Below are 23661 nucleotides of genomic sequence, written 5' to 3' on the forward strand. Positions count from 1 at the left end.
GGGCTGAAACAGAGGGGCTGAAACAGAGGGGCTGAAACAGAGGGCGAGAAACAGAGGGCGAGAAACAGAGGGCGAGAAACAGAGAGCGAGAAACAGAGGGCGAGAAACAGCGGGCGAGAAACAGAGGGCGAGAAACAGAGGGGCTGAAACAGAGGGTCTGAAACAGAGGGGTAGAAACAGAGGGCGAGAACCAGAGGGCGAGAAACAGAGGGGCTGAAACAGAGTGGCTGAAACAGAGGGGCTGAAACAGAGGGGCTGAAACAGAGGGCGAGAAACAGAGGGGCTGAAACAGAGGGGCTGAAACAGAGGGACTGAAACAGAGGGGCTGAAACAAAGGGGCTGTAACAGAGGGGCTGAAACAGAGGGACTGAAACAGAGGGGATGAAACAGAGGGCGAGAAACAGAGGGCGAGAAACAGAGTGGCTGAAACAGAGGGGCTGATACAGAGTGGCTGAAACAGAGGGGCTGAAACAGAGGGCGAGAAACAGAGGGGCTGAAACAGAGGGGCTGAAACAGAGGGCGAGAAACAGAGGGGCTGAAACAGAGTGCGAGAAACAGAGGGGCTGAAACAGAGGGCGAGAAACAAAGGGCGAGAAACAGAGGGCGAGAAACAGAGGGCGAGAAACAGGGGGCGAGAAACAGAGGGGCTGAAACAGAGGGGCTGAAACAGAGGGGCTGAAACAGAGGGGCTGAAACAGAGGGCGAGAAACAGAGGGCGAGAAACAGAGTGGCTGAAACAGAGGGGCTGATACAGAGTGGCTGAAACAGAGTGGCTGAAACAGAGGGCGAGAAACAGAGGGGCTGAAACAGAGGGGCTGAAACAGAGGGCGAGAAACAGAGGGGCTGAAACAGAGGGGCTGAAACAGAGGGGCTGAAACAGAGGGCGAGAAACAGAGGGCGATAAACAGAGGGGCTGAAACAGAGGTGCTGAAACAGAGGGGCTGAAACAGAGGGCGAGAAACAGAAGGCGAGAAACAGAGGGCGAGAAACAGAGGGCGAGAAACAGAGGGGCTGAAACAGAGGGGCTGAAACAGAGGGGCTGAAACAGAGGGGCTGAAACAAAGGGGCTGAAACAGAGGGGCTGAAACAGAGGGCGAGAAACAGAGGGCGAGAAACAGAGGGCGAGGAACAGAGGGGCTGAAAAAGAGGGGCTGAAACAGAGGGGCTGAAACAGAGGGCGAGAAACAGAGGGCGAGAAACAGAGAGCGAGAAACAGAGCGCGAGAAACAGATGGCCAGAAACAGAGGGGCTGAAACAGAGGGGGTGAAACAGAGGGGCTGAAACAGAGGGCGAGAAACAGTGGGAGAGAAACAGAGGACGAGAAACAGAGGGGCTGAAACAGAGGGGCTGAAACAGAGGGGCTGAAACAGAGGGCGAGAAACAGAGGGCGAGAAATAGAGAGCGAGAAACAGAGGGCGAGAAACAGAGGGCGAGAAACAGAGGGGCTGAAACAGAGAGGCTGAAACAGAGGGGCTGAAACAGATGGCGAGAAACAGAGGGGCTGAAACAGAGGGGCTGAAACAGAGGGGCTGAAACAGAAGGGCTGAAACAGAGTGCGAGAAACAGAGGGCGAGAAACAGAGAGCGAGAAACAGAGGGCGAGAAACAGAGGGCGAGAAACAGAGGGCGTGAAACAGAGGGGCTGAAACAGAGGGGCTGAAACAGAGGGGCTGAAACAGCGGGGCTGATACAGAGGGGCTGAAACAGAGGGGCTGAAACAGAGGGCGAGAAACAGAGGGGCTGAAACAGAGGGGCTGAAACAGAGGGGCTGAAACACAGGGCGAGAAACAGAGGGGCTGAAACAGAGTGCGAGAAACAGAGGGGCTGAAACCGAGGGCGAGAAACAGAGGGCGAGAAACAGAGGGGCTGAAACAGAGGGGCTGAAACAGAGGAGCTGAAACAGAGGGGCTGAAACAGAGGGGCTGAAACAGAGGGCGAGAAACAGTGGGCGAGAAACAGAGGACGAGAAACAGAGGGGCTGAAACAGAGGGGCTGAAACAGAGGGCGAGAATCAGTGGGCGAGAAACAGAGAGCGCGAAACAGAGGGCGTGAAACATAGGGCGAGAAACAGAGGGGCTGAAACAGAGGGGCTGAAACAGAGGGGCTGAAACAGATGGCGAGAAACAGAGGGCTGAAACAGAGGGGCTGAAACAGAGGGGCTGAAACAGAGGGGCTGAAACAGAGGGCGAGAAACAGAGGGCGAGAAACAGAGAGCGTGAAACAGAGGGCGAGAAACAGAGGGCGAGAAACAGAGGGCGAGAAACAGAGGGGCTGAAACAGAGGGGCTGAAACAGAGGGGCTGAAACAGAGGGGCTGATACAGAGGGGCTGAAACAGATGGGCTGAAACAGAGGGGCTGAAACAGAGGGGCTGAAGCAGTGGGCGAGAAACAGAGGGCGAGAAACAGAGGGGCTGAAACAGAGGGGCTGAAACAGAGGGGCTGATACCTGATGGCTGAAACAGAGGGTCTAAAACAGAGGGCGAGAAACAGAGGGGCTGAAACAGAGGGCGAGAAACAGTTGGGCTGAAACAGAGGGGCTTAAACAGAAGGGCTGAAAAAGAGGGGCTGAAACAGAGGGGCTGAAACAGAGGGGCTGAAGCAGAGGGCGAGAAACAGAGGGGCTGAAACAGAGGGCGAGAAACAGAGGGGCTGAAACCGAGGGCGAGAAACAGAGGGCGAAAAACAGAGGGGCTGAAACAGAGGGGCTGAAACAGAGGAGCTGAAACAGAGGGGCTGAAACAGAGGGGATGAAACAGAGGGCGAGAAACAGAGGGGCTGAAACAGATGGGCTGAAACAGAGGGGCTGAAACAGAGGGGCTGAAACAGAGGGCGAGAAACAGTCGTCGTGAAACAGAGGGAGAGAAACAGAGGGGCTGAAACAGAGGGGCTGAAACAGAGGGGCTGAAACAGAGGGCGAGAAACAGAGGGCGAGAAACAGAGAGCGAGAAACAGAGGGCGAGAAACAGAGGGCGAGAAACAGAGGGGCTGAAACAGAGTGGCTGAAACAGAGGGGCTGAAACAGAGGGGCTGAAACAGAGGGCGAGAAACAGAGGGGCTGAAACAGAGGGGCTGAAACAGAGGGCGAGAAACAGAGGGGCTGAAACAGAGGGGCTGAAACAGAGGGGCTGAAACAGAGTGACTGAAACAGAGGGGCTGAAACAGAGGGCGAGAAACAGAGGGGCTGAAACAGAGGGCGAGTAACAGAGGGGCTGAAACAGAGGGCGTGAAACAAAGGGCGAGAAACAGAGGTGCTGAAACAGTGGTGCTGAAACTGAGGGGTTGAAACAGAGGGGCTGAAACAGAGGGGCTGAAACAGAGGGCGAGAAACAGAGGGGCTGAAACCGAGGGGCTGAAACAGATGGCGAGAAACAGAGGGGCTGAAACAGTGGGCGAGAAACAGAGGGGCTGAAACAGAGGGCGACAAACAGAGAGCGAGGAACAGAGGAGCTGAAACAGAGGGGCTGAAACAGAGGGCGAGAAACAGAGGGCGAGAAACAGAGAGCGAGAAACAGAGGGCGAGAAACAGAGGGCGAGAAACAGAGGGGCTGAAACAGAGGGGCTGAAACAGAGGGGCTGAAACAGAGGGGCTGAAACAGAGGGCGAGAAACAGTGGGCGAGAAACAGAGGGCGAGAAACAGAGGGGCTGAAACAGAGGGGCTGAAACAGAGGGGCTGAAACAGAGGGCGAGAAACAGAGGGCGAGAAACAGTGAGCGAGAAACAGAGGGCGAGAAACAGAGGGCGAGAAACAGAGGGGCTGAAACAGAGCGGCTGAAACAGAGGGGCTGAAACAGAGGGCGAGAAACAGAGGGCGAGAAACAGAGGGGCTGAAACAGAGGGTCTGAAACAGAGGGGTAGAAACAGAGGGCGAGAAACAGAGGGCGAGAAACAGAGGGGCTGAAACAGAGTGGCTGAAACAGAGGGGCTGAAACAGAGGGGCTGAAACAGAGGGCGAGAAACAGAGGGGCTGAAACAGAGGGGCTGAAACAGAGGGACTGAAACAGAGGGGCTGAAACAAAGGGGCTGTAACAGAGGGGCTGAAACAGAGGGACTGAAACAGAGGGGATGAAACAGAGGGCGAGAAACAGAGGGCGAGAAACAGAGTGGCTGAAACAGAGGGGCTGATACAGAGTGGCTGAAACAGAGGGGCTGAAACAGAGGGCGAGAAACAGAGGGGCTGAAACAGAGGGGCTGAAACAGATGGCGAGAAACAGAGGGGCTGAAACAGAGTGCGAGAAACAGAGGGGCTGAAACAGAGGGCGAGAAACAAAGGGCGAGAAACAGAGGGCGAGAAACAGAGGGCGAGAAACAGGGGGCGAGAAACAGAGGGGCTGAAACAGAGGGGCTGAAACAGAGGGGCTGAAACAGAGGGGCTGAAACAGAGGGCGAGAAACAGAGGGCGAGAAACAGAGTGGCTGAAACAGAGGGGCTGATACAGAGTGGCTGAAACAGAGTGGCTGAAACAGAGGGCGAGAAACAGAGGGGCTGAAACAGAGGGGCTGAAACAGAGGGCGAGAAACAGAGGGGCTGAAACCGAGGGGCTGAAACAGAGGGGCTGAAACAGAGGGCGAGAAACAGAGGGCGATAAACAGAGGGGCTGAAACAGAGGTGCTGAAACAGAGGGGCTGAAACAGAGGGCGAGAAACAGAAGGCGAGAAACAGAGGGCGAGAAACAGAGGGCGAGAAACAGAGGGGCTGAAACAGAGGGGCTGAAACAGAGGGGCTGAAACAGAGGGGCTGAAACAAAGGGGCTGAAACAGAGGGGCTGAAACAGAGGGCGAGAAACAGAGGGCGAGAAACAGAGGGCGAGGAACAGAGGGGCTGAAAAAGAGGGGCTGAAATAGAGGGGCTGAAACAGAGGGCGAGAAACAGAGGGCGAGAAACAGAGAGCGAGAAACAGAGCGCGAGAAACAGATGGCCAGAAACAGAGGGGCTGAAACAGAGGGGGTGAAACAGAGGGGCTGAAACAGAGGGCGAGAAACAGTGGGAGAGAAACAGAGGACGAGAAACAGAGGGGCTGAAACAGAGGGGCTGAAACAGAGGGGCTGAAACAGAGGGCGAGAAACAGAGGGCGAGAAATAGAGAGCGAGAAACAGAGGGCGAGAAACAGAGGGCGAGAAACAGAGGGGCTGAAACAGAGAGGCTGAAACAGAGGGGCTGAAACAGATGGCGAGAAACAGAGGGGCTGAAACAGAGGGGCTGAAACAGAGGGGCTGAAACAGAAGGGCTGAAACAGAGTGCGAGAAACAGAGGGCGAGAAACAGAGAGCGAGAAACAGAGGGCGAGAAACAGAGGGCGAGAAACAGAGGGCGTGAAACAGAGGGGCTGAAACAGAGGGGCTGAAACAGAGGGGCTGAAACAGCGGGGCTGATACAGAGGGGCTGAAACAGAGGGGCTGAAACAGAGGGCGAGAAACAGAGGGGCTGAAACAGAGGGGCTGAAACAGAGGGGCTGAAACAGAGGGCGAGAAACAGAGGGGCTGAAACAGAGTGCGAGAAACAGAGGGGCTGAAACCGAGGGCGAGAAACAGAGGGCGAGAAACAGAGGGGCTGAAACAGAGGGGCTGAAACAGAGGAGCTGAAACAGAGGGGCTGAAACAGAGGGGCTGAAACAGAGGGCGAGAAACAGTGGGCGAGAAACAGAGGACGAGAAACAGAGGGGCTGAAACAGAGGGGCTGAAACAGAGGGGCTGAAACAGAGGGCGAGAATCAGTGGACGAGAAACAGAGAGCGCGAAACAGAGGGCGTGAAACATAGGGCGAGAAACAGAGGGGCTGAAACAGAGGGGTTGAAACAGAGGGGCTGAAACAGATGGCGAGAAACAGAGGGCTGAAACAGAGGGGCTGAAACAGAGGGGCTGAAACAGAGGGGCTGAAACAGAGGGCGAGAAACAGAGGGCGAGAAACAGAGAGCGTGAAACAGAGGGCGAGAAACAGAGGGCGAGAAACAGAGGGCGAGAAACAGAGGGGCTGAAACAGAGGGGCTGAAACAGAGGGGCTGAAACAGAGGGGCTGATACAGAGGGGCTGAAACAGAGGGGCTGAAATAGAGGGCGAGAAACAGAGGGGCTGAAACAGAGGGGCTGAAACAGAGGGCGAGAAACAGAGGGGCTGAAACAGAGGGGCTGAAACAGAGGGGCTGAAACAGAGGGACTGAAACAGTGGGGCTGAAACAGAGGGCGAGAAACAGAGGGGCGGAAACAGAGGGCGAGAAACAGAGGGGCTGAAACAGAGAGCGAGAAACCAAGGGCGAGAAAGAATGGTGCTGAAAAAGAGGGGCTGAAACAGAGGGGCTGAAACAGAAGGGCTGAAACAGAGGGCGAGAAACAGAGGGGCTGAAACAGAGGGGCTGAAACAGATGGCGAGAAACAGAGGGGCTGTAACAGTGGGCGAGAATCAGAGGGGCTGAAACAGAGGGCGAGAAACAGAGAAAGAGAAACAGAGGGCGAGAAAGAGAGGGGCTGAAACAGAGGGGCTGAAACAGAGGGGCTGAAACAGATGGGCTGAAACAGAGGGGCTGAAACAGAGGGGCTGAAACAGTGGGCGAGAAACAGAGGGTGAGAAACAGAGGGCGAGAAACAGAGGGCGAGAAACAGAGGGGCTGAAACAGAGGGGCTGATACTAAGGGGCTGAAACAGAGGGTCTGTAACATAGGGGGAGAAACAGAGGGGCTGAAAAAGAGGGCGAGAAACAGAGGGGCTGAAACAGAGGGGATGAAACAGAAGGGCTGAAACAGAGGGGCTGAAACAGAGGGGCTGAAACAGAGGGCGAGAAACAGAGGGCGAGAAACAAAGAGCGAGAAACAGAGGGCGAGAAACAGAGGGCGAGAAACAGAGGGCGAGGAACAGAGGTGCTGAAACAGAGGGGCTGAAACAGAGGGCGAGAAACAGAGGGCGAGAAACAGAAGGCGAGAAACAGAGGGGCTGAAACAGAGTGGCTGAAACAGAGGGGCTGATACAGAGGGGCTGAAACAGAGGGCGAGAAACAGAGGGGCTGAAACAGAGGGGCTGAAACAGAGGGCGAGAAACAGAGGGGCTGAAACAGAGGGGCTGAAACAGAGGGGCTGAAACAGAGGGACTGAAACAGAGGGGGTGAAACAGAGGGCGAGAAACAGAGGGGCTGAAACAGAGGGCGAGAAACAGAGGGGCTGAAACAGAGGGCGTGAAACAAAGGGCGAGAAGCAGAGGTGCTGAAACAGAGGGGCTGAAACAGAGGGGCTCTAACAGAGGGGCTGAAACAGAGGGGCTGAAACAGAGGGCGAGAAACAGAGGGGCTGAAACAGAGGGGATGAAACAGATGGCGAGAAACAGAGAGCGAGGAACAGAGGAGCTGAAACAGAGGGGCTGAAACAGAGGGCGAGAAACAGAAGGCGAGAAACAGAGAGCGAGAAACAGAGGGCGAGATACAGAGGGCGAGAAACAGAGGGGCTGCAACAGAGGGGCTGAAACAGAGGGGCTGAAACAGAGGGGCTGAAACAGAAGGCGAGAAACAGTGGGCGAGAAACAGAGGGCGAGAAACAGAGGGGCTGAAACAGAGGGGCTGAAACAGACGGGCTGAAACAGAGGGCGAGAAACAGAGGGCGAGAAACAGAGAGCGAGAAACAGAGGGCGAGAAACAGAGGGGCTGAAACAGAGGGGCTGAAACAGAGGGGCTGAAACAGAGGGCGAGAAACAGAGGGCGAGAAACAGAGAGCGAGAAACAGAGGGCGAGAAACAGAGGGCGAGAAACCGAGGGGCTGAAACAGAGGGGCTGAAACAGAGGGGCTGAAACAGAGGGGCTGAAACAGAGGGCGAGAAACAGAGGGCGAGAAACAGAGAGCGAGAAACAGAGGGCGAGAAACAGAGGGCGAGAAACAGAGGGTGAGAAACAGAGGGGCTGAAACAGAGGGGCTGAAACAGAGGGGCTGAAACAGAGGGCGAGAAACAGAGGGCGAGAAACAGAGGGGCTGAAACAGAGTGGCTGAAACAGAGGGGCTGAAACAGAGGGGCTGAAACAGAGGGCGAGAAACAGAGGGGCTTTAACAGAGGGGCTGAAACAGAGGGCGAGAAACAGAGGGGCTGAAACAGAGGGGCTGAAACAGAGGGGCTGAAACAGAGGGACTGAAACAGAGGGGCTGAAACAGAGGGCAAGAAACAGAGGGGCTGAAACAGAGGGCGAGAAACAGAGGGGCTGAAACAGAGGGCGAGAAACAAAGGGCGAGAAACAGAGGTGCTAAAACAGAGGGGCTGAAACAGAGGGGCTGAAACAGAGGGCGAGAAACAGAGGGGCTGAAACAGAGGGGCTGAAACAGATGGCGAGAAACAGAGGGGCTGAAACAGTGGGCGAGAAACAGAGGGGATGAAACAGAGGGCGAGAAACAGAGAGCGAGAAACAGAGGGCGTGAATCAGAGGGCGAGAAACAGAGGGGCTGAAACAGAGGGGCTGAAACAGACGGGCTGAAACAGAGGGCGAGAAACAGAGAGCGAGAAACATAGGGCGACAAACAGAGGGGCTGAAACAGAGGGGCTGAAACAGAGGGGCTGAAACAGAGGGCGAGAAACAGAGGGCGAGAAACAGAGAGCGAGAAACAGAGGGCGAGAAACAGAGGGCGAGAAACAGAGGGGCTGAAACAGAGGGCGAGAAACAGAGGGGCTGAAACAGAGGGGCTGAAACAGAGGGGCTGAAACAGAGGGGCTGAAACAGAGGGGCTGAAACAGAGGGCGAGAAACAGTGGGCGAGAAACAGAGGGCGAGAAACGGAGGGGCTGAAACAGAGGGGCTGAAACAGACGGGCTGAAACAGAGGGCGAGAAACAGAGGGCGAGAAACAGAGAGCGAGAAACAGAGGGCGAGAAACAGAGGGGCTGAAACAGATGGGCTGAAACAGAGGGGCTGAAACAGAGGGAGAGAAACAGAGGGCGAGAAACAGAGGGGCTGAAACAGAGGGCGAGAAACTGAGGGCGAGAAACAGAGGGGCTGAAACAGAGGGGCTGAAACAGAGGGGCTGAAACAGAGGGGCTGAAACAGAGGGCGAGAAACAGAGGGCGAGAAACAGAGAGCGAGAAACAGAGGGCGAGAAACAGAGGGCGAGAAACAGAGGCCGAGAAACAGAGGGGCTGAAACAGAGGGGCTGAAACAGAGGGGCTGAAACAGAGGGCGAGAAACAGAGGGCGAGAAACAGAGGGGCTGAAACAGAGTGGCTGAAACAGAGGGGCTGAAACAGAGGGGCTGAAACAGAGGGCGAGAAACAGAGGGGCTGAAACAGAGGGGCTGAAACAGAGGGCGAGAAACAGAGGGGCTGAAACAGAGGGGCTGAAACAGAGGGGCTGAAACAGAGGGACTGAAACAGAGGGGCTGAAACAGAGGGCAAGAAACAGAGGGGCTGAAACAGAGGGCGAGAAACAGAGGGGCTGAAACAGAGGGCGAGAAACAAAGGGCGAGAAACAGAGGTGCTGAAACAGAGGGGCTGAAACAGAGGGGCTGAAACAGAGGGCGAGAAACAGAGGGGCTGAAACAGAGGGGCTGAAACAGATGGCGACAAACAGAGTGGCTGAAACAGTGGGCGAGAAGCAGAGGGGCTGAAACAGAGGGCGAGAAACAGAGAGCGAGAAACAGAGGGCGAGAAACAGAGGGCGAGAAACAGGGGGCGAGAAACAGAGTGGCTGAAACACAGGGGCTGAGACAGAGGGGCTGAAACAGAGGGCGAGAAACAGAGGGGCTGAAACAGAGGGCGTGAAACAAAGGGCGAGAAACAGAGGTGCTGAAACAGTGGGGCTGAAACAGAGGGGCTGAAACAGAGGGGCTGAAACAGAGGGCGAGAAACAGAGGGGCTGAAACAGAGGGGCTGAAACAGATGGCGAGAAACAGAGGGGCTGAAACAGTGGGCGAGAAACAGAGGGGCTGAAACAGAGGGCGAGAAACAGAGAGCGAGAAACAGAGGGCGAGAAACAGAGGGCGAGAAACAGGGGGCGAGAAACAGAGGGGCTGAAACAGAGGGGCTGAAACAGAGGGGCTGAAACAGAGGGGCTGAAACAGAGGGGCTGAAACAGAGGGCGAGAAACAGAGGGCGAGAAACAGAGGGGCTGAAACACAGGGGCTGATACAGAGGGGCTGAAACAGAGGGGCTGAAACAGTGGGCGAGAAACAGAGGGGCTGAAACAGAGGGGCTGAAACAGAGGGGCTGAAACAGAGGGCGAGAAACAGAGGGCGATAAACAGAGGGGCTGAAACAGAGGGGCTGAAACAGAGGGGCTGAAACAGAGGGCGAGAAACAGAGGGCGAGAAACAGAGGGCGAGAAAGAGAGGGCGAGAAACAGAGGGGCTGAAACAGAGGGGCTGAAACAGAGGGGCTGAAACAGAGGGGCTGAAACAGAGGGCGAGAAACAGAGGGGCTGAAACAGAGGGGCTGAAACAGAGGGGCTGAAACAAAGGGGCTGAAACAGAGGGGCTGAAACAGAGGGCGAGCAACAGAGGGCGAGAAACAGAGGGCGAGGAACAGAGAGGCTGAAACAGAGGGGCTGAAACAGAGGGGCTGAAACAGAGGGCGAGAAACAGAGGGCGAGAAACAGAGAGCGAGAAACAGAGGGCGAGAAACAGAGGGCGAGAAACAGAGGGGCTGAAACAGAGGGGCTGAAACAGAGGGGCTGAAACAGAGGGCGAGAAACAGTGGGCGAGAAACAGAGGACGAAAAACAGAGGGGCTGAAACAGTGGGCGAGAAACAGAGGGGCTGAAACAGAGGGCGAGAAACAGAGAAAGAGAAACAGAGGGCGAGAAACAGAGGGGCTGAAACAGAGGGGCTGAAACAGAGGGGCTGAAACAGATGGGCTGAAACAGAGGGGCTGAAACAGAGGGGTTGAAGCAGTGGGCGAGAAACAGAGGGCGAGAAACAGAGGGCGAGAAACAGAGGGGCTGAAACAGAGGGGCTGATACCTGATGGCTGAAACAGAGGGTCTGAAACAGAGGGCGAGAAACAGAGGGGCTGAAACAGAGGGCGAGAAACAGTTGGGCTGAAACAGAGGGGCTTAAACAGAAGGGCGGAAAAAGAGGGGCTGAAACAGAGGGGCTGAAGCAGAGGGGCTGAAGCAGAGGGCGAGAAGCAGAGGGGCTGAAACAGAGGGCGAGAAACAGAGGGGCTGAAGCAGTGGGCGAGAAACAGAGGGCGAGAAACAGAGGGGCTGAAACAGAGGGGCTGAAACAGAGGGGCTGAAACAGAGGGGCTGAAACAGAGGGGATGAAACAGAGGGCGAGAAACAGAGGGGCTGAAACAGAGGGGCTGAAACAGAGGGGCTGAAACAGAGGGGCTGAAACAGAGGGCGAGAAACAGTGGTCGAGAAACAGAGGGAGAGAAACAGAGGGGCTGAAACAGAGGGGCTGAAACAGATGGGCTGAAACAGAGGGCGAGAAACAGAGGGCGAGAAACAGAGAGCGAGAAACAGAGGGCGAGAAACAGAGGGAGAGAAACAGAGGGCGAGAAACAGAGGGGCTGAAACAGAGGAACTGAAACAGATTAGATGAAACAGAGGGGCTGAAACAGAGGGCGAGAAACAGAGGGCGAGAAACAGAGGGCGAGAAACAGAGGGGCTGAAACAGAGTGGCTCAAACAGAGGGGCTGAAACAGAGGGGCTGAAACAGAGGGCGAGAAACAGAGGGGCTGAAACAGAGGGTCTGAAACAGAGGGCGAGAAACAGAGGGGCTGAAACAGAGGGGCTGAAACAGAGGGGCTGAAACAGAGTGACTGAAACAGAGGGGCTGAAACAGAGGGCGAGAAACAGAGGGGCTGAAACAGAGGGCGAGAAACAGAGGGGCTGAAACAGAGGGCGTGAAATAAAGGGCGAGAAACAGAGGTGCTGAAACAGTGGTGCTGAAACTGAGGGGTTGAAACAGAGGGGCTGAAACAGAGGGGCTGAAACAGAGGGCGAGAAACAGAGGGGCTGAAACCGAGGGGCTGAAACAGATGGCGAGTAACAGAGGGGCTGAAACAGTGGGCGAGAAACAGAGGGGCTGAAACAGAGGGCGAGAAACAGAGGGGCTGAAACAAAGGGTCTGAAACAGAGGGGCTGAAACAGAGGGACTGAAACAGAGGGGCTGAAACAAAGGGGCTGAAACAGAGGGGCTGAAACAGAGGGGCTGAAACAGAGGGGATGAAACAGAGGGCGAGAAACAGAGGGGCTGAAACAGAGTGCGAGAAACAGAGGGGCTGAAACAGAGGGCGAGAAACAAAGGGCGAGAAACAGAGGGCGAGAAACAGAGGGCGAGAAACAGGGGGCGAGAAACAGAGGGGCTGAAACAGAGGGGCTGAAACAGAGAGGCTGAAACAGAGGGGCTGAAACAGAGGGGCTGAAACAGAGGGCGAGAAACAGAGGGCGAGAAACAGAGTGGCTGAAACAGAGGGGCGGATACAGAGTGGCTGAAACAGAGGGGCTGAAACAGAGGGCGAGAAACAGAGGGGCTGAAACAGAGGGGCTGAAACAGAGGGCGAGAAACAGAGGGGCTGAAACAGAGGGGCTGAAACAGAGGGGCTGAAACAGAGGGCGAGAAACAGAGGGCGATAAACAGAGGGGCTGAAACAGAGGGGCTGAAACAGAGGGGCTGAAACAGAGGGCGAGAAACAGAGGGCGAGAAACAGAGGGCGAGAAACAGGGTGCGAGAAACAGAGGGGCTGAAACAGAGGGGCTGAAACAGAGGGGCTGAAACAGAGGGGCTGAAACAGAGGGGCTGAAACAGAGGGCGAGAAACAGAGGGCGAGAAACAGAGTGGCTGAAACAGAGGGGCTGATACAGAGTGGCTGAAACAGAGGGGCTGAAACAGAGGGCGAGAAACAGAGGGGCTGAAACAGAGGGCGAGAAACAGAGGGGCTGAAACAGAGGGGCTGAAACAGAGGGGCTGAAACAGAGGGCGAGAAACAGAGGGCGATAAACAGAGGGGCTGAAACAGAGGGGCTGAAACAGAGGGGCTGAAACAGATTGGCTGAAACAGAGGGCGAGAAACAGAGGGCGATAAACAGAGGGGCTGAAACAGAGGGGCTGAAACAGAGGGGCTGAAACAGAGGGCGAGAAACAGAGGGCGATAAACAGAGGGGCTGAAACAGAGGGCGAGAAACTGAGGGCGAGAAACAGAGGGGCTGAAACAGAGGGGCTGAAACAGAGGGGCTGAAACAGAGGGGCTGAAACAGAGGGCGAGAAACAGAGGGCGAGAAACAGAGAGCGAGAAACAGAGGGCGAGAAACAGAGGGCGAGAAACAGAGGGCGAGAAACAGAGGGGCTCAAACAGAGGGGCTGAAACAGAGGGCGAGAAACAGAGGGCGAGAAACAGAGGGGCTGAAACAGAGTGGCTGAAACAGAGGGGCTGAAACAGAGGGGCTGAAACAGAGGGCGAGAAACAGAGGGGCTGAAACAGAGGGGCTGAAACAGAGGGCGAGAAACAGAGGGGCTGAAACAGAGGGGCTGAAACAGAGGGGCTGAAACAGAGGGACTGAAACAGAGGGGCTGAAACAGAGGGCAAGAAACAGAGGGGCTGAAACAGAGGGCGAGAAACAGAGGGGCTGAAACAGAGGGCGAGAAACAAAGGGCGAGAAACAGAGGTGCTGAAACAGAGGGGCTGAAACAGAGGGGCTGAAACAGAGGGCGAGAAACAGAGGGGCTGAAACAGAGGGGCTGAAACAGATGGCGACAAACAGAGTGGCTGAAACAGTGGGCGAGAAGCAGAGGGGCTGAAACAGAGGGCGAGAAACAGAGAGCGAGAAACAGAGGGCGAGAAACAGAGGGCGAGAAACAGGGGGCGAGAAACAGAGTGGCTGAAACACAGGGGCTGAGACAGAGGGGCTGAAACAGAGGGCGAGAAACAGAGGGGCTGAAACAGAGGGCGTGAAACAAAGGGCGAGAAACAGAGGTGCTGAAACAGTGGGGCTGAAACAGAGGGGCTGAAACAGAGGGGCTGAAACAGAGGGCGAGAAACAGAGGGGCTGAAACAGAGGGGCTGAAACAGATGGCGAGAAACAGAGGGGCTGAAACAGTGGGCGAGAAACAGAGGGGCTGAAACAGAGGGCGAGAAACAGAGAGCGAGAAACAGAGGGCGAGAAACAGAGGGCGAGAAACAGGGGGCGAGAAACAGAGGGGCTGAAACAGAGGGGCTGAAACAGAGGGGCTGAAACAGAGGGGCTGAAACAGAGGGGCTGAAACAGAGGGCGAGAAACAGAGGGCGAGAAACAGAGGGGCTGAAACACAGGGGCTGATACAGAGGGGCTGAAACAGAGGGGCTGAAACAGTGGGCGAGAAACAGAGGGGCTGAAACAGAGGGGCTGAAACAGAGGGGCTGAAACAGAGGGCGAGAAACAGAGGGCGATAAACAGAGGGGCTGAAACAGAGGGGCTGAAACAGAGGGGCTGAAACAGAGGGCGAGAAACAGAGGGCGAGAAACAGAGGGCGAGAAAGAGAGGGCGAGAAACAGAGGGGCTGAAACAGAGGGGCTGAAACAGAGGGGCTGAAACAGAGGGGCTGAAACAGAGGGCGAGAAACAGAGGGGCTGAAACAGAGGGGCTGAAACAGAGGGGCTGAAACAAAGGGGCTGAAACAGAGGGGCTGAAACAGAGGGCGAGCAACAGAGGGCGAGAAACAGAGGGCGAGGAACAGAGAGGCTGAAACAGAGGGGCTGAAACAGAGGGGCTGAAACAGAGGGCGAGAAACAGAGGGCGAGAAACAGAGAGCGAGAAACAGAGGGCGAGAAACAGAGGGCGAGAAACAGAGGGGCTGAAACAGAGGGGCTGAAACAGAGGGGCTGAAACAGAGGGCGAGAAACAGTGGGCGAGAAACAGAGGACGAAAAACAGAGGGGCTGAAACAGTGGGCGAGAAACAGAGGGGCTGAAACAGAGGGCGAGAAACAGAGAAAGAGAAACAGAGGGCGAGAAACAGAGGGGCTGAAACAGAGGGGCTGAAACAGAGGGGCTGAAACAGATTGGCTGAAACAGAGGGCGAGAAACAGAGGGCGATAAACAGAGGGGCTGAAACAGAGGGGCTGAAACAGAGGGGCTGAAACAGAGGGCGAGAAACAGAGGGCGATAAACAGAGGGGCTGAAACAGAGGGCGAGAAACTGAGGGCGAGAAACAGAGGGGCTGAAACAGAGGGGCTGAAACAGAGGGGCTGAAACAGAGGGGCTGAAACAGAGGGCGAGAAACAGAGGGCGAGAAACAGAGAGCGAGAAACAGAGGGCGAGAAACAGAGGGCGAGAAACAGAGGGCGAGAAACAGAGGGGCTCAAACAGAGGGGCTGAAACAGAGGGCGAGAAACAGAGGGCGAGAAACAGAGGGGCTGAAACAGAGTGGCTGAAACAGAGGGGCTGAAACAGAGGGGCTGAAACAGAGGGCGAGAAACAGAGGGGCTGAAACAGAGGGGCTGAAACAGAGGGCGAGAAACAGAGGGGCTGAAACAGAGGGGCTGAAACAGAGGGGCTGAAACAGAGGGACTGAAACAGAGGGGCTGAAACAGAGGGCAAGAAACAGAGGGGCTGAAACAGAGGGCGAGAAACAGAGGGGCTGAAACAGAGGGCGAGAAACAAAGGGCGAGAAACAGAGGTGCTGAAACAGAGGGGCTGAAACAGAGGGGCTGAAACAGAGGGCGAGAAACAGAGGGGCTGAAACAGAGGGGCTGAAACAGATGGCGACAAACAGAGTGGCTGAAACAGTGGGCGAGAAGCAGAGGGGCTGAAACAGAGGGCGAGAAACAGAGAGCGAGAAACAGAGGGCGAGAAACAGAGGGCGAGAAACAGGGGGCGAGAAACAGAGTGGCTGAAACACAGGGGCTGAGACAGAGGGGCTGAAACAGAGGGCGAGAAACAGAGGGGCTGAAACAGAGGGCGTGAAACAAAGGGCGAGAAACAGAGGTGCTGAAACAGTGGGGCTGAAACAGAGGGGCTGAAACAGAGGGGCTGAAACAGAGGGCGAGAAACAGAGGGGCTGAAACAGAGGGGCTGAAACAGATGGCGAGAAACAGAGGGGCTGAAACAGTGGGCGAGAAACAGAGGGGCTGAAACAGAGGGCGAGAAACAGAGAGCGAGAAACAGAGGGCGAGAAACAGAGGGCGAGAAACAGGGGGCGAGAAACAGAGGGGCTGAAACAGAGGGGCTGAAACAGAGGGGCTGAAACAGAGGGGCTGAAACAGAGGGGCTGAAACAGAGGGCGAGAAACAGAGGGCGAGAAACAGAGGGGCTGAAACACAGGGGCTGATACAGAGGGGCTGAAACAGAGGGGCTGAAACAGTGGGCGAGAAACAGAGGGGCTGAAACAGAGGGGCTGAAACAGAGGGGCTGAAACAGAGGGCGAGAAACAGAGGGCGATAAACAGAGGGGCTGAAACAGAGGGGCTGAAACAGAGGGGCTGAAACAGAGGGCGAGAAACAGAGGGCGAGAAACAGAGGGCGAGAAAGAGAGGGCGAGAAACAGAGGGGCTGAAACAGAGGGGCTGAAACAGAGGGGCTGAAACAGAGGGGCTGAAACAGAGGGCGAGAAACAGAGGGGCTGAAACAGAGGGGCTGAAACAGAGGGGCTGAAACAAAGGGGCTGAAACAGAGGGGCTGAAACAGAGGGCGAGCAACAGAGGGCGAGAAACAGAGGGCGAGGAACAGAGAGGCTGAAACAGAGGGGCTGAAACAGAGGGGCTGAAACAGAGGGCGAGAAACAGAGGGCGAGAAACAGAGAGCGAGAAACAGAGGGCGAGAAACAGAGGGCGAGAAACAGAGGGGCTGAAACAGAGGGGCTGAAACAGAGGGGCTGAAACAGAGGGCGAGAAACAGTGGGCGAGAAACAGAGGACGAAAAACAGAGGGGCTGAAACAGTGGGCGAGAAACAGAGGGGCTGAAACAGAGGGCGAGAAACAGAGAAAGAGAAACAGAGGGCGAGAAACAGAGGGGCTGAAACAGAGGGGCTGAAACAGAGGGGCTGAAACAGATGGGCTGAAACAGAGGGGCTGAAACAGAGGGGTTGAAGCAGTGGGCGAGAAACAGAGGGCGAGAAACAGAGGGCGAGAAACAGAGGGGCTGAAACAGAGGGGCTGATACCTGATGGCTGAAACAGAGGGTCTGAAACAGAGGGCGAGAAACAGAGGGGCTGAAACAGAGGGCGAGAAACAGTTGGGCTGAAACAGAGGGGCTTAAACAGAAGGGCGGAAAAAGAGGGGCTGAAACAGAGGGGCTGAAGCAGAGGGGCTGAAGCAGAGGGCGAGAAGCAGAGGGGCTGAAACAGAGGGCGAGAAACAGAGGGGCTGAAGCAGTGGGCGAGAAACAGAGGGCGAGAAACAGAGGGGCTGAAACAGAGGGGCTGAAACAGAGGGGCTGAAACAGAGGGGCTGAAACAGAGGGGATGAAACAGAGGGCGAGAAACAGAGGGGCTGAAACAGAGGGGCTGAAACAGAGGGGCTGAAACAGAGGGGCTGAAACAGAGGGCGAGAAACAGTGGTCGAGAAACAGAGGGAGAGAAACAGAGGGGCTGAAACAGAGGGGCTGAAACAGATGGGCTGAAACAGAGGGCGAGAAACAGAGGGCGAGAAACAGAGAGCGAGAAACAGAGGGCGAGAAACAGAGGGAGAGAAACAGAGGGCGAGAAACAGAGGGGCTGAAACAGAGGAACTGAAACAGATTAGATGAAACAGAGGGGCTGAAACAGAGGGCGAGAAACAGAGGGCGAGAAACAGAGGGCGAGAAACAGAGGGGCTGAAACAGAGTGGCTCAAACAGAGGGGCTGAAACAGAGGGGCTGAAACAGAGGGCGAGAAACAGAGGGGCTGAAACAGAGGGTCTGAAACAGAGGGCGAGAAACAGAGGGGCTGAAACAGAGGGGCTGAAACAGAGGGGCTGAAACAGAGTGACTGAAACAGAGGGGCTGAAACAGAGGGCGAGAAACAGAGGGGCTGAAACAGAGGGCGAGAAACAGAGGGGCTGAAACAGAGGGCGTGAAATAAAGGGCGAGAAACAGAGGTGCTGAAACAGTGGTGCTGAAACTGAGGGGTTGAAACAGAGGGGCTGAAACAGAGGGGCTGAAACAGAGGGCGAGAAACAGAGGGGCTGAAACCGAGGGGCTGAAACAGATGGCGAGTAACAGAGGGGCTGAAACAGTGGGCGAGAAACAGAGGGGCTGAAACAGAGGGCGAGAAACAGAGGGGCTGAAACAAAGGGTCTGAAACAGAGGGGCTGAAACAGAGGGACTGAAACAGAGGGGCTGAAACAAAGGGGCTGAAACAGAGGGGCTGAAACAGAGGGGCTGAAACAGAGGGGATGAAACAGAGGGCGAGAAACAGAGGGGCTGAAACAGAGTGCGAGAAACAGAGGGGCTGAAACAGAGGGCGAGAAACAAAGGGCGAGAAACAGAGGGCGAGAAACAGAGGGCGAGAAACAGGGGGCGAGAAACAGAGGGGCTGAAACAGAGGGGCTGAAACAGAGAGGCTGAAACAGAGGGGCTGAAACAGAGGGGCTGAAACAGAGGGCGAGAAACAGAGGGCGAGAAACAGAGTGGCTGAAACAGAGGGGCGGATACAGAGTGGCTGAAACAGAGGGGCTGAAACAGAGGGCGAGAAACAGAGGGGCTGAAACAGAGGGGCTGAAACAGAGGGCGAGAAACAGAGGGGCTGAAACAGAGGGGCTGAAACAGAGGGGCTGAAACAGAGGGCGAGAAACAGAGGGCGATAAACAGAGGGGCTGAAACAGAGGGGCTGAAACAGAGGGGCTGAAACAGAGGGCGAGAAACAGAGGGCGAGAAACAGAGGGCGAGAAACAGGGTGCGAGAAACAGAGGGGCTGAAACAGAGGGGCTGAAACAGAGGGGCTGAAACAGAGGGGCTGAAACAGAGGGGCTGAAACAGAGGGCGAGAAACAGAGGGCGAGAAACAGAGTGGCTGAAACAGAGGGGCTGATACAGAGTGGCTGAAACAGAGGGGCTGAAACAGAGGGCGAGAAACAGAGGGGCTGAAACAGAGGGCGAGAAACAGAGGGGCTGAAACAGAGGGGCTGAAACAGAGGGGCTGAAACAGAGGGCGAGAAACAGAGGGCGATAAACAGAGGGGCTGAAACAGAGGGGCTGAAACAGAGGGGCTGAAACAGATTGGCTGAAACAGAGGGCGAGAAACAGAGGGCGATAAACAGAGGGGCTGAAACAGAGGGGCTGAAACAGAGGGGCTGAAACAGAGGGCGAGAAACAGAGGGCGATAAACAGAGGGGCTGAAACAGAGGGCGAGAAACTGAGGGCGAGAAACAGAGGGGCTGAAACAGAGGGGCTGAAACAGAGGGGCTGAAACAGAGGGGCTGAAACAGAGGGCGAGAAACAGAGGGCGAGAAACAGAGAGCGAGAAACAGAGGGCGAGAAACAGAGGGCGAGAAACAGAGGGCGAGAAACAGAGGGGCTCAAACAGAGGGGCTGAAACAGAGGGCGAGAAACAGAGGGCGAGAAACAGAGGGGCTGAAACAGAGTGGCTGAAACAGAGGGGCTGAAACAGAGGGGCTGAAACAGAGGGCGAGAAACAGAGGGGCTGAAACAGAGGGGCTGAAACAGAGGGCGAGAAACAGAGGGGCTGAAACAGAGGGGCTGAAACAGAGGGGCTGAAACAGAGGGACTGAAACAGAGGGGCTGAAACAGAGGGCAAGAAACAGAGGGGCTGAAACAGAGGGCGAGAAACAGAGGGGCTGAAACAGAGGGCGAGAAACAAAGGGCGAGAAACAGAGGTGCTGAAACAGAGGGGCTGAAACAGAGGGGCTGAAACAGAGGGCGAGAAACAGAGGGGCTGAAACAGAGGGGCTGAAACAGATGGCGACAAACAGAGTGGCTGAAACAGTGGGCGAGAAGCAGAGGGGCTGAAACAGAGGGCGAGAAACAGAGAGCGAGAAACAGAGGGCGAGAAACAGAGGGCGAGAAACAGGGGGCGAGAAACAGAGTGGCTGAAACACAGGGGCTGAGACAGAGGGGCTGAAACAGAGGGCGAGAAACAGAGGGGCTGAAACAGAGGGCGTGAAACAAAGGGCGAGAAACAGAGGTGCTGAAACAGTGGGGCTGAAACAGAGGGGCTGAAACAGAGGGGCTGAAACAGAGGGCGAGAAACAGAGGGGCTGAAACAGAGGGGCTGAAACAGATGGCGAGAAACAGAGGGGCTGAAACAGTGGGCGAGAAACAGAGGGGCTGAAACAGAGGGCGAGAAACAGAGAGCGAGAAACAGAGGGCGAGAAACAGAGGGCGAGAAACAGGGGGCGAGAAACAGAGGGGCTGAAACAGAGGGGCTGAAACAGAGGGGCTGAAACAGAGGGGCTGAAACAGAGGGGCTGAAACAGAGGGCGAGAAACAGAGGGCGAGAAACAGAGGGGCTGAAACACAGGGGCTGATACAGAGGGGCTGAAACAGAGGGGCTGAAACAGTGGGCGAGAAACAGAGGGGCTGAAACAGAGGGGCTGAAACAGAGGGGCTGAAACAGAGGGCGAGAAACAGAGGGCGATAAACAGAGGGGCTGAAACAGAGGGGCTGAAACAGAGGGGCTGAAACAGAGGGCGAGAAACAGAGGGCGAGAAACAGAGGGCGAGAAAGAGAGGGCGAGAAACAGAGGGGCTGAAACAGAGGGGCTGAAACAGAGGGGCTGAAACAGAGGGGCTGAAACAGAGGGCGAGAAACAGAGGGGCTGAAACAGAGGGGCTGAAACAGAGGGGCTGAAACAAAGGGGCTGAAACAGAGGGGCTGAAACAGAGGGCGAGCAACAGAGGGCGAGAAACAGAGGGCGAGGAACAGAGAGGCTGAAACAGAGGGGCTGAAACAGAGGGGCTGAAACAGAGGGCGAGAAACAGAGGGCGAGAAACAGAGAGCGAGAAACAGAGGGCGAGAAACAGAGGGCGAGAAACAGAGGGGCTGAAACAGAGGGGCTGAAACAGAGGGGCTGAAACAGAGGGCGAGAAACAGTGGGCGAGAAACAGAGGACGAAAAACAGAGGGGCTGAAACAGTGGGCGAGAAACAGAGGGGCTGAAACAGAGGGCGAGAAACAGAGAAAGAGAAACAGAGGGCGAGAAACAGAGGGGCTGAAACAGAGGGGCTGAAACAGAGGGGCTGAAACAGATGGGCTGAAACAGAGGGGCTGAAACAGAGGGGTTGAAGCAGTGGGCGAGAAACAGAGGGCGAGAAACAGAGGGCGAGAAACAGAGGGGCTGAAACAGAGGGGCTGATACCTGATGGCTGAAACAGAGGGTCTGAAACAGAGGGCGAGAAACAGAGGGGCTGAAACAGAGGGCGAGAAACAGTTGGGCTGAAACAGAGGGGCTTAAACAGAAGGGCGGAAAAAGAGGGGCTGAAACAGAGGGGCTGAAGCAGAGGGGCTGAAGCAGAGGGCGAGAAGCAGAGGGGCTGAAACAGAGGGCGAGAAACAGAGGGGCTGAAGCAGTGGGCGAGAAACAGAGGGCGAGAAACAGAGGGGCTGAAACAGAGGGGCTGAAACAGAGGGGCTGAAACAGAGGGGCTGAAACAGAGGGGATGAAACAGAGGGCGAGAAACAGAGGGGCTGAAACAGAGGGGCTGAAACAGAGGGGCTGAAACAGAGGGGCTGAAACAGAGGGCGAGAAACAGTGGTCGAGAAACAGAGGGAGAGAAACAGAGGGGCTGAAACAGAGGGGCTGAAACAGATGGGCTGAAACAGAGGGCGAGAAACAGAGGGCGAGAAACAGAGAGCGAGAAACAGAGGGCGAGAAACAGAGGGAGAGAAACAGAGGGCGAGAAACAGAGGGGCTGAAACAGAGGAACTGAAACAGATTAGATGAAACAGAGGGGCTGAAACAGAGGGCGAGAAACAGAGGGCGAGAAACAGAGGGCGAGAAACAGAGGGGCTGAAACAGAGTGGCTCAAACAGAGGGGCTGAAACAGTGGGGCTGAAACAGAGGGCGAGAAACAGAGGGGCTGAAACAGAGGGTCTGAAACAGAGGGCGAGAAACAGAGGGGCTGAAACAGAGGGGCTGAAACAGAGGGGCTGAAACAGAGTGACTGAAACAGAGGGGCTGAAACAGAGGGCGAGAAACAGAGGGGCTGAAACAGAGGGCGAGAAACAGAGGGGCTGAAACAGAGGGCGTGAAATAAAGGGCGAGAAACAGAGGTGCTGAAACAGTGGTGCTGAAACTGAGGGGTTGAAACAGAGGGGCTGAAACAGAGGGGCTGAAACAGAGGGCGAGAAACAGAGGGGCTGAAACCGAGGGGCTGAAACAGATGGCGAGTAACAGAGGGGCTGAAACAGTGGGCGAGAAACAGAGGGGCTGAAACAGAGGGCGAGAAACAGAGGGGCTGAAACAAAGGGTCTGAAACAGAGGGGCTGAAACAGAGGGACTGAAACAGAGGGGCTGAAACAAAGGGGCTGAAACAGAGGGGCTGAAACAGAGGGGCTGAAACAGAGGGGATGAAACAGAGGGCGAGAAACAGAGGGGCTGAAACAGAGTGCGAGAAACAGAGGGGCTGAAACAGAGGGCGAGAAACAAAGGGCGAGAAACAGAGGGCGAGAAACAGAGGGCGAGAAACAGGGGGCGAGAAACAGAGGGGCTGAAACAGAGGGGCTGAAACAGAGAGGCTGAAACAGAGGGGCTGAAACAGAGGGGCTGAAACAGAGGGCGAGAAACAGAGGGCGAGAAACAGAGTGGCTGAAACAGAGGGGCGGATACAGAGTGGCTGAAACAGAGGGGCTGAAACAGAGGGCGAGAAACAGAGGGGCTGAAACAGAGGGGCTGAAACAGAGGGCGAGAAACAGAGGGGCTGAAACAGAGGGGCTGAAACAGAGGGGCTGAAACAGAGGGCGAGAAACAGAGGGCGATAAACAGAGGGGCTGAAACAGAGGGGCTGAAACAGAGGGGCTGAAACAGAGGGCGAGAAACAGAGGGCGAGAAACAGAGGGCGAGAAACAGGGTGCGAGAAACAGAGGGGCTGAAACAGAGGGGCTGAAACAGAGGGGCTGAAACAGAGGGGCTGAAACAGAGGGGCTGAAACAGAGGGCGAGAAACAGAGGGCGAGAAACAGAGTGGCTGAAACAGAGGGGCTGATACAGAGTGGCTGAAACAGAGGGGCTGAAACAGAGGGCGAGAAACAGAGGGGCTGAAACAGAGGGCGAGAAACAGAGGGGCTGAAACAGAGGGGCTGAAACAGAGGGGCTGAAACAGAGGGCGAGAAACAGAGGGCGATAAACAGAGGGGCTGAAACAGAGGGGCTGAAACAGAGGGGCTGAAACAGATTGGCTGAAACAGAGGGCGAGAAACAGAGGGCGATAAACAGAGGGGCTGAAACAGAGGGGCTGAAACAGAGGGGCTGAAACAGAGGGCGAGAAACAGAGGGCGATAAACAGAGGGGCTGAAACAGAGGGCGAGAAACTGAGGGCGAGAAACAGAGGGGCTGAAACAGAGGGGCTGAAACAGAGGGGCTGAAACAGAGGGGCTGAAACAGAGGGCGAGAAACAGAGGGCGAGAAACAGAGAGCGAGAAACAGAGGGCGAGAAACAGAGGGCGAGAAACAGAGGGCGAGAAACAGAGGGGCTCAAACAGAGGGGCTGAAACAGAGGGCGAGAAACAGAGGGCGAGAAACAGAGGGGCTGAAACAGAGTGGCTGAAACAGAGGGGCTGAAACAGAGGGGCTGAAACAGAGGGCGAGAAACAGAGGGGCTGAAACAGAGGGGCTGAAACAGAGGGCGAGAAACAGAGGGGCTGAAACAGAGGGG

Source organism: Stegostoma tigrinum, chromosome 29 (genome assembly GCF_030684315.1).
Source record: "Stegostoma tigrinum isolate sSteTig4 chromosome 29, sSteTig4.hap1, whole genome shotgun sequence".
NCBI classification, from domain to species: domain Eukaryota; kingdom Metazoa; phylum Chordata; class Chondrichthyes; order Orectolobiformes; family Stegostomatidae; genus Stegostoma; species Stegostoma tigrinum.